Source organism: Triticum dicoccoides, chromosome 7B, assembly GCF_002162155.2.
Source record: "Triticum dicoccoides isolate Atlit2015 ecotype Zavitan chromosome 7B, WEW_v2.0, whole genome shotgun sequence".
NCBI lineage: Eukaryota > Viridiplantae > Streptophyta > Magnoliopsida > Poales > Poaceae > Triticum > Triticum dicoccoides.
The window spans coordinates 418,215,425-418,228,760 of NC_041393.1; the positions used below are offsets into that span (position 1 = coordinate 418,215,425).

Below are 13,336 nucleotides of genomic sequence, written 5' to 3' on the forward strand. Positions count from 1 at the left end.
TAGATATAAGTTAGTACCAAATTGCGCTGTACTTTAGATGGTATATAATTTTTGATTTATCAAGCACATTACGCAAGCAAAGATAATGCTATTGTTACTTTGAAGCTCTTTGCCGGGAACATATTATACCTCGGCACAAGTCCAATGTTTAATTCAAAAATACCAAAAGAAGTTAGCTAATTACCAAAGCTGAATATATGTTTCAAACACTAAAGCAAATTGATTAATCCCTAAAGCTGAATATCGACATGAAGTGCACCACTGAGACACTCAAAGCCTAGCCCAACAAGTTGTCTAAAGCTATGAACTCTTTTAGAAACTTTATTTTTCATATAAAAAAGTTGCACTGGTGTTTGCAATATAAATAAATAAGTATTTACAGTAGAGAAGCTAATGTGCGCTCTGTTTCAACCAGATTGAGATAATATTAATTGAGCAAAGAATATCAGTCTGTCGAGCAAAAAATCACTATTCTGATCATAGAATATATCATATTGACATGAGATACATCAACCTAGTACCAACAAACACTTATGCAAGAAACCTGTATGGAAGAAAAGGCACAATAATATCAATGGAACTTGAGTAAACAATCGAGAACCTTAACATGGCAAAAAAAATCATAACAGTCAGTAACCAGATAATATTAAACTGATAGACAATCATAATCTTAAAGACCTAAAGGATAAAGGTCACAAATTGCATAGTAAGTCCAATCACATGCATATATAAATGTCACTCAAAGCGATTCTCTTAAGTTTAGTACCAATTTGCGCTGAACTTTAGATGGTATAATTTGTGATTGATCAAGCACGTGTATATACAATTCCAATCACATCGCTTTGCAACTCACTGGAGAGCAAGTTATCATATACTTGCACACCTGCCTGTATCTTTATTTAAGTATAACTATTTAACCCATTTTTTTAGGAAAAAGCCAGAATCTTACTCTATTAGAAGAACATAACATGGATTTCCATCATTATTGTTGTGTTACATTTTAGCAGTAAAATTATGTTAAAATAAATTCCATCCAAACAGGTAGTTATTCCACAATAAACTAAATATCATTGTTGGGGCTGAAATACCCGGAGGCCAAGCAAGATGCAATCCCCAAAACCAAAAGAAGAAGTTGATCACACAATGTTTGGCGGATTTCTTGTTATTTTGATTGTAATATGCCCTCAACATGCTTCTGGGGTTTTGTCACAAACTTGGAGCAGGAGACGCTGCATTAAAACACCCCATTCATGTGTATCTTTTCAAACCAACCAGAACCAATAACACCACGAACATCAAAGGCAATTGATATATGTCACTCTATAGGTGTCACATGTAATTATTCCCCAATCCCAGCACATACCTGTGTGATGGACCGACAAGTATTCAAGTACTAAGAGCTAGTATTTCTGCCCAAATTCGCAACAGTCTTGCGGGTGATCTGGAGCTTACAAGGGCCGGTCTGCACCGCGGTCGTACGGCTCATTGAGGTTCTAGATGGAGTCCAACATTTGTTTGCTTCTTCTACCCCATGCCTACAACAATGAACTTACATGCTGAAGCAAATAATTCATATAAGAAAGATATTCTAATCTGAAGGTACAATAACGTACTAAGAGAATGATCATGATCAGGCAGCAAACTAACACGACAATAACATTACCGACTTCAGATTGCATTTGTACTTCTCCCATATTACATTGATGGTGAGAACTACCTACACTTTGCTCAATTTAGACCATGTAGAACTTAACATAAGTGCACTACTCGACCTAAATATTTGGTGTCAATCCATATATGCTTGCTAGGCTAATTCTAAGCAATGATACATAGATACTAAATTCCTAAGTAGTGTACTAAATAATCTGCAATCTAAAAAAAGCAAAGCATCAGTCAATAATTCAAAAAGAGGACCCCAGAATAAGGAAACAGTGAAAATGAAACAAAGAATAGGGGATCTTTGAGCTGTGAGTTGTACTCTGATACCTGGGCTAGGCTTTTCATTTTCGTAAGTTATTAATTTACAAATATTCTCCCTTGAACTCAAGCCTAAGTCTTCTTATACCTAGTGACAATATTCTAATCTTTTGGCAGCCAAGTATTGGGCTGAAAAAAAAGCAGCTGTATTCTTAGTGCATAGCGGTGAAGAGCAGACAAGAAAAGTGGAAGAACAAACTGAATATATTAATCAAAAGATATTACCATCCATGGGTTTCTTCATGAAAGTCTCTCAGAAATGTTTTCCATGATTCTGTATAAAATCATCTTCCTCAGTAAAGTGGTTTAACTCTTGGTTGGGGTGCTCTCTTCTGAAAACAGCATAACTCGGAACAATTCAGCACATAACATCCAAAAACAAGGGGTGGAAAGGACGTGGGAGGGGCAGCTGAAAAGGGACTCACCAGCAGCAAAACCACGGCCAGGTTTGCCGGGGGTGCAGGACGGTGGCGTACAATACGCCCATCAAAGCATGTGCAGTTCAAACTCTCAAGCGGGAGGCAAGACGGTGGCAGCAGGGACCTCCGAGGGCTTCGACGTGTAGCCGCGCCCGCGGGCGAGACACCATACACGCCGATGAGTCGCACTCCCATCAGAACAAATCCGTCTATTTATATAAATAAAAAAGCAAATATATATCATACGTCCATGGAAAAAATGGTGGAGAAGGTAAACTTCGTATACAATAAAACTACATATAACAGAGAAGAGTTCGGATCCACACACAGGTACACAACCAAGAAAGCAAGAAGGGAAGGATTGAGGCGCACCTTTACCAAACGTAGCAGAAGAGATTATCTCATATCCTCGAGAGGCACAGAGAGGAGTCACCGGGGTCGTTGGAGGTGGCCGCCGGGCGCACTTGGCGTTCGCTCTAGGTCGCTAGAGGGCGGTCTGGAAGGGAGAATTGCGGGGATTAATGGAGATGATGCGCCCAGAGAAGCTACGAACATGACAGATCAGAGGAGAATGACGGCGGCTGTGACGGCGGCAGCGGCACATCTAGGGCTGGCGAGAGGAGAGGCACCGGTGGGAGAGGTCCACGATGAGCATTCAACGCCTCAACCTAGGCCTGCGGTGCAGGAGGCTAAATGGGCTGGATAAGTGGCCCAATCAATCAGAGACCACCAATTTTTCTACCGGAGTAGCTGTTTGACGGACAGCCGGCCCAAGTCGTGGAAAGTTTCTCCCTGATACGTGGATCCAACAGCAGATGACGACCAGAAATCAGGATCCAACGGCCTAGGAGGATGGAGGCGTGAGAGGGCTGGGAAGTGGTTCAGTTTTACTGTCCTTAATTAATAATACATAATACTGCAAATTGGGTTTCTCTAAAGTTGAACTTTGTATACTTTCAACAATTTGTAGGAAAAAGTATTAACATATACACCACCAAATATATATCATTTGATTCATCATTGCTTTTATCTCCACATTGTGTAAATTTGTTAGTGTAAATGTTCATATTGTTTTCACCAAATTCGGTCAAGCTTTATAAAATTTGGGGACAGTCAAAGCTATATATGTGAGGAGTAAATTAAAAACGGATGGAGTGGAATAGATATAGATATAGATATAACTATACAAATAAAAGAATATAGTAATATAGTCTATAGATATAAATAAGGCTACTACCCTTTTTCTAGGTTAGAACTCGTGTTGTTGTGTACACATTGTTTTGCTTTGCTATAATTTGCATTTGCGGGGTGTGTGTAGGACTACCGCCTTTTGTTCAGTACTAGCAACCCCACCATTATCCTTAATTAATTCTATTGGCAATTACGATTGCATTATCTTAGTTCTAATCGGTTCTTCGGTTGCTTGGAGGAACTCTATCTCGTTGTTCAGGTTGATTTTGTGCATACGACAAGATCATCGTCCATCGAAGATTTGTTTAGTGATGATTGTTGATTTGTATCACCGGGTCCGATATAGCTGGATCGTCAATGTCAAAATCCACCAAATTGATACTTATCCCCACTCTCATTGATAGATTGGGTCGCCATCATAAGACTACCACCTAGACAATTCCTTTCCTTTTTTTGAATATAAACAGTAGGGTAAAACCCCACTGCAGCTTTTATTAAATTATCCAGGCAGAGAGTCTAGTATCAAGGGCTTGAGATAAGCCCAAATAAAGAAAAGAAAAGAAAAAAAACATAAACAAAAATATAGAGAAACTATTAAAAAAACCTACCCTATCTCTATATTTACAAGATTGAGTCTAACCAAACTGAATATTGAGGCAGTAATTTATTCTTCATCCTGAATTTCAATAGCTTGAGCTCTTCCAGAAAGATATGCTTCCACCCTTGAAAAGAGGGGTTAATATGCTCAAAGATTTTGTTGTTTCTAGAGATCCAAATAGCCCAATAGCCCAGTATAATAATCTCCATGAAGAAAGGGAGGTGCAGTTTGTCTTTGAGGTCTTGAAATGCTTCCAACACAGATAAATTCATGTCTCTGTTTGGGCAAATGAAATCCCAACATTGTGCTGCAAAGGGGCAGCTCCAAAAAAGATGATGCAGTGTCTCCTCCTGCTGACAATCCCTAACAGCACAATGATAATCCTCAAGCTCAAAATTCTTTCTTCTTAGCAGGTTTCTAGTGTTAACTCTATCATGCAGCAGTTGCCAGAAGAAAATTTTGTGTTTTGGTTTACATGAGCTCTTCCAAATCCAATTGAAGTGAGGTGGAGTTGGCTATAACCGATTAACACCTTATAAGCTTTGATTGCAGAGTATCTTTCATTTCCCCAAATATAGCTCCATGTATCTTTCAACTACAGATATTCTGAGTTTCTTAATGTGATGCAAATATCTTCCATTTCAAGAAATTCCTCATAAGCTTGAGTTGTCAGTGGCAGGTGAAATAAATCTTGGAGATACTCAGTATGGATAACTTGGCTTACAGTGATAGAAGTATCTCCGGCAAAAGTGATGAGGTGGTGAAATTTGTGCTTCAAGATGAAATCATGCTAGCAGTCATCCCAGAACAAGGCATTAAGACCATCTCCCACATTACATCTGGCAATAGCCTTGTAAGGGTCAATGAGAGCTAAATTAGATTTCAACCAAAAAGAACCCTCCCTACTGTCTCCTAGTAAGTTTCCATTACTGTAGTAAGTCTCCCAAATTAGGTTTACCCAAGGAATATCATGTCTGTTAAAAAACTTATGGAGGTTCTTCATGAGCAAGGTCTTGTTGTGTGTAAAAATATCCATGACACCAAGACCCCCTTGACTCTTGGGTCTACACACAATTTTCCAGGCCACTAGTGCAGGTCTCTTATCCTCCATATCAGGGCTCCTCCACAAACAATGTCTCAAGTATTTGATGATCTGTTGTTTTATTGTAACAGGCACATCCAAGCAGCACATGAAAAAAATAGTTAAAGATGCCAGTACTGATTTCACCAAAAGCAACCTTCCTGCTTGAGTCATGAATGTAGAAAGGCCAGCAAGTTTTTTTGCAATTCTCTGCACTAGAGGCAGGCATTGTTCCACAGTGGGTTTATAAATTCCCAGGGGCAGTCCCAAGTATGTGAAAGGGAAGTGCCCTCTAGAGCACTGCAATGTATTTGTGAAGATTTCAACTCTTTCTTCTGTGATATTGATGGGCACCATGATTGATTTACCATAATTTACTTTTAAACCAGTGGCAGAAGCAAAGGTATTGAGGAGTGACTTGAGACAAATTAGTTCTCTGGCATTAGCTTTCATGAGGACCAGTGTGTCATCAGCATACTGCACTATAGGGAAGTCATGGCAAGAATTTCTGTGTAGTGGGGGAGTTATAATTCCCAGTCTCATAGCCTTATTCAAGATGGATTGAAGCAGATCAGCTGCCAGAACAAATATCAAAGGTGAATAAGGAGCACCTTGTCTGACCCCTCTTTTGCAATAAAATTTCTTCCCAGGGACTCCATTAAGCATTACAGCTGAAGTTGCAGATGTGAAAATCATATTCATCCAAGAGATCCACTTCTCACCAAAACCCTTTGCTCTGAATATATCAATGATTGCCTGATGTTCAATAGTATCAAAAGCTTTTTCAAAATCTAGCTTGACCACTAGCATCTCCTCTCTTGATTTGTGACACTGATAGATATATTCATAAGCCCAGCCAAGACAATCTTGTATCATTATGTGTTTTTAAAACCCATACTGATTGATATGAACCATTTGTAGAATCACTTTCTGAAGTCTGTTGGCTAACAATTTGGTGATGATTTTCATAATTCCATTTAGCAAAGAAATAGGTCTGAAGTCATTAGGTGTGAGGGGAACCTCCTTTTTTGGAATTAATGTGATGAAGGAGGTGTTGATGCTTTCAAGATTCACAGTGCCAGCACGAAAAGCCATTATTAGTGCAGTAGTATCCTCCTTAATAATGTCCCAGCAGGCTTTAATGAATTCATTGTTGAAGCCATCTGGACCTGGAGATTTGTCATTTGGAAAGTTTTTCACTACATCATCTATCTCTTCCTGTGTGAAAGGCCTCTCCAGCTCTTGAAAAGTTTGAGGATCAATTCTATGCTCATAGGTCAAAGTACATGTCGTGGCCATTGGACTGTCCAAGTCTTTTTTGAAAGCCTCCCAAAGAATAGCCGCTTTCCCCTCATGGTCAGTGACTTCCATCTGATCCTCATTCACCAGCATTGCAATCTTATTGTGTCTATGATTTATTGAAGCCTTAGTGTGAAAGAATTTAGTGTTTTCATCACCAAACTGAACTCTTTTAATTTTCCCCCTTTGTTTCCAGTAAATCTTATGGTTATTAAGTACCACCAGCAAATATTCTTTTAGCAAAATCCTACAATTTGCTTCAAATTGTGTTAGATCTCTGTATTCCTCAATCATGTCCCAAAGAAAGATGCAAGCATTTAGTTCATCAATTTGCTTTTTCAAACAAGATATGCTCTTGGCCCAGAGTTTGAGTGCTCTTCTCAAATTTTTAAATTTGGCATTAACCCTCTTAGCAGGATCAGTGAAACCCACTGGAATATTCCAGGCAGCTTGAACAATATCTTTAAATGAGCTATGCTTCTACCAATAATTTTCAAACCCGAAAACCTTAGACCTGGGAATACTTGTTCCAATTTTGATCATACAAGGGATGTGATCAGAGATAGGTTTGGCTAGAGGAAGAGCAATGGAATCAGGGAAAGATGTCATCCAAGCAGCTGATGTGAAAATTCAGTCAAGCTTTTCCAGAAGTGGGCTATCTTGCATGTTACTCCAACTAAATTGTCTACCTTTTAAGGGCAGCTCAACCAACCCAAGATTACTAATAGCCTCATTGAACAACATCTGATTGATATCCCCCTGGTTTATTTCTATCCTCTGGAGATCTTATGAAGTTAAAATCTCCCATGATTATCCATTCAGCCTCATTATCCATTTGAATAGAATTCAACCAATCAATAAATTCTAGCTTATCCTCATGATTGCAAGGTCCATATATATTAGTAAGTATCCATGAGTGATTAGAAGTATTGCATGTAAACTGAACTGTGAGAGAGAATTTGTTTTGAAAGAGCATTTCCCCATTGAAGAGGGATCCATTCCATGCAGTCAAAATACCACCAGAAGCTCCAACTGAGGGTAGGAATTCAAACTTATTATATCTTTGTGGACAGAAGTTATGAATGTAAGCAAGATCAAACACTTCTCTTTTAGTTTCCTGAATACAAACAATACAAGCAACACTCTCCTCAATTTTTTGTCTGATGGCTAACCACTTATCTGAGGAATTATTACCCTGACATTCCAATTCTGTATGTTCCATGATCTGTTATTATTCATTAACACTTATAATCATATTGATTGTAAACACCAAGTACCATCCCCTGGTGCCAAACCTTGTATGAAATAGGTGCACATGCACAACACCAACTGCATATCTCCACCTCACAAGGATAGCACAAACATAGGCAGTGACACAAGCACTTTCCAGGAGAATCACATTACAGTTGTCCCACAAAACCCTCCTCACAAAGTCTTGGTTACACACATGAAATTGAAAAGATCTCCCACTAGTATCCCAAAAGTGGTAAAGAGCAGAATAACCAAAAGCATTACATATGTGCCTAGAATTAAGCACAACCATCCTACATTGTCCATGCTGAAAGAAAAACAGGTGGAGAAGCTTTCTGAATGATATGTAGGTGTGTTGTCCAATCATGGTTGCACAGCATGAGGGTGTTCAGCATCTCCAGTGGCCTTGGGAACCTTAGCCACCTCCTCCTTGTCCTTTTTCTTGAGTTTCTTGGACAACTTCTCACGAGCTTCTTCCTCAGATACCTTGCAGAAACTCTTTGTCAGATTTTTGACAATTTTATTAGGAATTGTTGGAGGTAAAGCATGACAGGGTAGGCATGTTTGAGCAGCACAAGAATTCCTCCTATAACCATTATTATCTCTTTTAATCCTGTCACTCCTTCTTACCTCTGTTTCCACAAGAAGTTCTTTGTCCCTTCTCTTCCTTGAAACTGCCTCCCCAAGAGGCAGGATGATGATTTTATTTGGAGACACCTGCTGCAGAGGGCTCCCAGTGCCACTAGAAGAGTGAGCAGCTGGGCTTATTCCCTCATTTTCCTTGCCAGAGCCCTGCATGAAGTCCTTGCAGCTAGGGGCTTGAGAAGTGGAGCAAGTATCAGGAATATGAAAAGAGATAGTTTCTTCAGCAGTACAGTTTGCAGTCAACAAAGTCCAGAGTTCTGATTTGAGCAGCTTCATAACCCAACCAAACTTATCAGGAGTTAATAGGAGATGTATTATGAAGTTGAACCAACTTACAGGTATATCAATCTTAAATGTGTTAGATTCCCCCTGGGTGGCTGGAGCAAAATGTTGGATCCACAGATCCAAACCTTCTTCAGAGATCAAATGAGAACCATCAATAATATCCATAGCATGTGATTCAACAATATTTTGCACATCAAAAGAGTTTGGGGAACAAGGAGCGGAGTGAGGACCAAAAGTACCTTTCTTACTAACATCAGAAGGCTCCACCATTACATTTTGCTTTCCTTTAATAGCAGCCACCTCCACTTCCTTCCTTGAAATCATACTCTCAGTGCACTTTACTATAATATTATCTCTCTCACTATCTGCAGCTCCTTCCAAAGCACTGTCAACTACAGCAGAACTGCCAACCTTCAGGATATTCTTACTTGCAACATTCTCAGCAACCTGCACAGAAACTTGTTCTACAGCTTGTGGCTGGGCCTCAGGAGCAATCTGGTCCTGTAAGATAAGAAGGGGGCCCTGCAGCTCCAATGGCTGGGGTCCAGGAGCTGGCATTTCCTCCACCCTGGCCTCTTGGATTGGCTCGGCCTCCTCTGGGTCCTCCTGGTAAGCTAGTGCAATATTATTTAATCCCATGCTCAATTGTGGTGCCTGAGCACCCTGGTTTACCTCCTCACAAGCATAATGTGTAAGAGAAAGCAGTCCATCAGACAGAGAAAATGTTGTTGTGATGCCACTATTGGGAGCACCATCTTCAGGTAGAATAGGTAGCTCCAACTGCTGCTGCACAGGTGCAGGATGGTTTTGTTGTGGAAAAGCCCAGTGATCATTCTCCTCTTGCTCATCCTATTCATCCCACTCATCATTGTTGTCATGATCATTTTGCACAGGTAAAGGCTGGAACCCAGGGAAGTCATTAGCATGCTGTGGCACTGGATGTGGGTCCACCCCAGGAGGAGGGATTGGATCCTCATCGGCATGTCCACCTCCCAGCATTTCCTCCCACAGAACTTCAACAGAACATGTCCAAGATTCCTCCTCAAAACTTTCACCTTCAGACCATCTAATGCTTTTGGGTACATCCATGAGTTCAGTCACTCTAGCCTTGAACAAAATCTTTCCCCTAAGAGCATCTTATTTTTCCTAGCTAATGATCCTGCCCCATTTGGAAATGGCAGCAGCAATATCATCTATGTTGCAGTAGTCGAAAGGCACACCCACAAATAGCAACCAATAGATTCTATTAAAATGGATTCTATGCCAGTTTCTGCCTTTATTATGGGGAGTAAAATTGAGAAAACATCCCAAACTGATGAGGACTCTGCCTGACCAATCTGTCCCTGTCCCTTACATGCCTAAACTGAATATACGCTTCCCCAAATGGACAGGGCTGAATCTCTCTAAACTGAACTTCTTCAACCTCTTGAAAAAACTCCTCTAGAACATCTCGAACATTAGGGAAGAATATCTCATTAGGATGTGGGTGTATAGTGACAATCGCCCAATCTTCGTGCCGACGCGGGCGGTGCGGCAATACCACCCTGGAAACCCCATTGCACCCCTCCACTGGCAGTATCTGAAAGCCCTGCGGGATGAACGGGGCTGGATCAATGGGATGTTAGCCATTGTTGTCGCTGTCGACGCGCAGAGCCTCAAAGGCCTCCCTGGAGAAGATGAAGTTGGCGAGCTTGACGAGGTTGCAGCGGAGCTGGTAGGTGAGGGGGAATGCGAGGAGGCAAGCAGGGGTCTCGGCTGAAAATTTGGAAAAAGGTCCTTGACTAGCTCCTGAAATGTCGAGACCTTCCTTAACGGTAATGCTGGCCCATTAGGAAGAAACCAAGATTCCACCTGGCCGTCGGCCCAGGCCTGCTCCGGAGGACTTCGGAAAGAGGCAAAAGGAATAAAAGGCCAAAGCCTAGGAAGATTGGGGCTAGAGCAGTTACGCGCGTAATGCCCCTGCTCCCCGCATGCATAGCATGAGACATGCAAATTGGTACGTTGCCTTTGCGCAATAACTTGGAGCTCATTGCGCTGTCCATCATTATGACTTGATGCAATGGCCATCATAACCCCCCTGATCATTCCCCTCATGAATGCAGCCCGATAAACGCTCAAACACTGATCTGGTATTCCAGCTAGCCGGAGCCTCAGTCCGGTGATCGCCGGAGTTTGGTTGAATAGCTTTACCATGCCTACCCACTAACGTCCATTCTTGATCAAGCTCAGCATATAAAGCTCTCTCTTCTCTAAGCCAATTTGGACCACCATAATTCCAGAGATTAAAAACCATTTCAAACTCCTTCTCAACCACTTTACCGCATTATAAATCTCAAAACCCACTAATTTGGAAGCAACTGAAAACTTGAACGATCTATCTTTGAGGTGACAGACCCTAAAACCTTGAGCATATCCACCAAACATAGCATGGAGGGAAACACTAACTGTGTGAGGATCAAGTTTGAACATAGCTCTGCAAAAGGATACCACCATCGTGGACTCTCGTTGACGAAACCCTGGTGAGAAAACCACCAGGTGCCCAAACTTCTTCCTCATGTCCGCTTGGAACTTCTTACCACGATCAAAGTTGAGGGCAAAAGGTGCCATGGTGTGTCTGTTGTGGACGGAGTGGCACACCACAGGAAGAGGTGGCTGCCGGGGCTGGGGTGGCCACCGGCAGGGGAGAAGGGGGTGGACGTTGGGGCCGGAGTGGCCACCGGCGGTGGTCACCTAGGAGGCGCCTAGGAGGAGGAGGAGGAGGCTCGGGTAAGAGATAACCGAGGCACACGGAGACGACGATGTATCCCTCTGAATTCCTTTCCTATAACATACACATGAGCACCCATCTCATTATCAGGTCCACGCCTCCCTCCCTCCCTCTCTCTCTCTCTCTCTCTCTCTCTCTCTCTCTCTCAACACACACACCTCTCCACACGATGCGTGTCTGTTGGTCTCTCTTCCATCCCATGACAAAAAGGCACATCACCATTCTCTTCTTCTTGCTACCCCCATCTATGTAGTTATGTCTCCTTGCAACAAACAAGCATTCATCTCTCTCTCTACTATCTCTTTCTACCACACACAACCTTCCACCCCTAGCTAGCAATGCCGTCGAGGTCTATCTAGCTGTCACACGCAAACAGACGCTGTCTGTGTGTCCCTTCATAGCACACACACTATCGCTCTACCATATCTGCAACCTCATAACCTTGTCGATCCCGACGTTACACGCACCTCTCTCTCTCTAACACACACATGCACACACCCTCTCTCTCTCCCTTTCGCACACTCCTCTCTCTACAACACACACAGTCTTTCGAACACACATATGCCCCTCTCTCGGTAGGTATTGCTGCCCCCGCCCCCCTCTTTGTCACACAAATATTATATGTAGATCTATCTCTCGCAATAATACATGCATAGTCTAAATTGAAACCAACTACATAAATGAGATCCGATGACAAAAAAATCCATTCCCAAACATGATATGAAAATAGGGTGAAATCATGCACACAAGTGTTTCCTGCGTGCATGAATGTCAATGGTATGGATGTACTACTCGTACACCCACACAGACCCATTTTCACACGAATTACATTAAACCCTTCTCAAAATATGATGCACATGTGATGTTTGTTGTACTGCTCCTGCCAGCCTTCCTCCGACACGTTCCAACATGTTGTGCTACTTTTGATTCTATTTTTCTTCTCAAACCATGTGAAACTAGCCACAACTGCCCTCACCTCATCAAAATAGCCCGAGGAATATGTCTTCAGTGAAGGATAATTTATTTTTACTGATATATGTATATCAAAACTAGAGTGTTTATATTTCAAGTTTGTGAACAAGTATTAGTCTACTACTTTGGATCCATTGCAATGCACAGCCGACACATTGGTAGTAGTACAAGAAACAAATTCCGAGTTTGGCACAAGTTCGTACTATAGGAGCACCACAAGCCCTGGCATAGGAGTTACATTTCCCTCTCGGGGACCACATAACCGAGCTTGAGTGGCTTAGTACACTTGCCTTTGAGTCAAGGACATGTGGACGCTAAATGCGACTGGCCCACATGTTATTCTCATAAAAGCAGAGGGGTGGTGGGACCGAGAGGGGTGAGGCGCAGGTCGACGGACATGTGGTGTCATGGGTTCGAGCGGAGTCATGGGAATCACATGTGGCTGTGGTAGAAACTTGATGGTTGTCGCAGTTCAGCTGGCCCGCATGTGATGGCCGGACACAAAGGCAGAGGAGCGGTGGGGCTGAGTGGGGTGAGGCGCACATCGGGGGACGTGGTGCCATGGGTTGGAGCGACATCGTGGGAATTGCGTGTGGTAGTGGTAGAAACATGATGGTCTTCGTGGTTCAACTTCCATGGACAAGTTGTCATGTCTACTGACACATGCATTGCATACCGCTCACTGCAAGGAGCAATAGTAGAGAAAACTAGGCAGATAAATAGTTCATTATAGTCAAGCGGACCTATATCAATGTACACAGAGTACATTTGTTCCAAAGACATGCACACCATCGAAATAGTTCATCTATATAAATGTACACAAAATGGAAATATAATTTTTACAAGAGAGG

The 13,336-nt window shown here is 42.1% G+C and overlaps 1 long non-coding RNA gene across 3 annotated transcripts; it reads right to left on the minus strand.

The window, feature by feature from the left end:
- Window positions 1–267: 267 nt before the first annotated feature.
- Window positions 268–3,035, minus strand: LOC119335436. 3 transcript variants are annotated; one of them, XR_005161860.1, is made up of 5 exons: window positions 2,769–3,035; window positions 2,403–2,605; window positions 2,203–2,309; window positions 1,364–1,535; window positions 268–544 (listed from the first exon to the last, which is right to left on the minus strand). It is a non-coding gene; the product is annotated as an uncharacterized LOC119335436 (long non-coding RNA). The 3 variants fall into 3 exon arrangements; XR_005161861.1 differs by lacking the exon at window positions 268–544 and adding an exon at window positions 1,987–2,106 and having other exon boundaries at window positions 1,282–1,535; XR_005161859.1 differs by lacking the exon at window positions 268–544 and having other exon boundaries at window positions 1,282–1,535.
- Window positions 3,036–13,336: the final 10,301 nt, after the last annotated feature.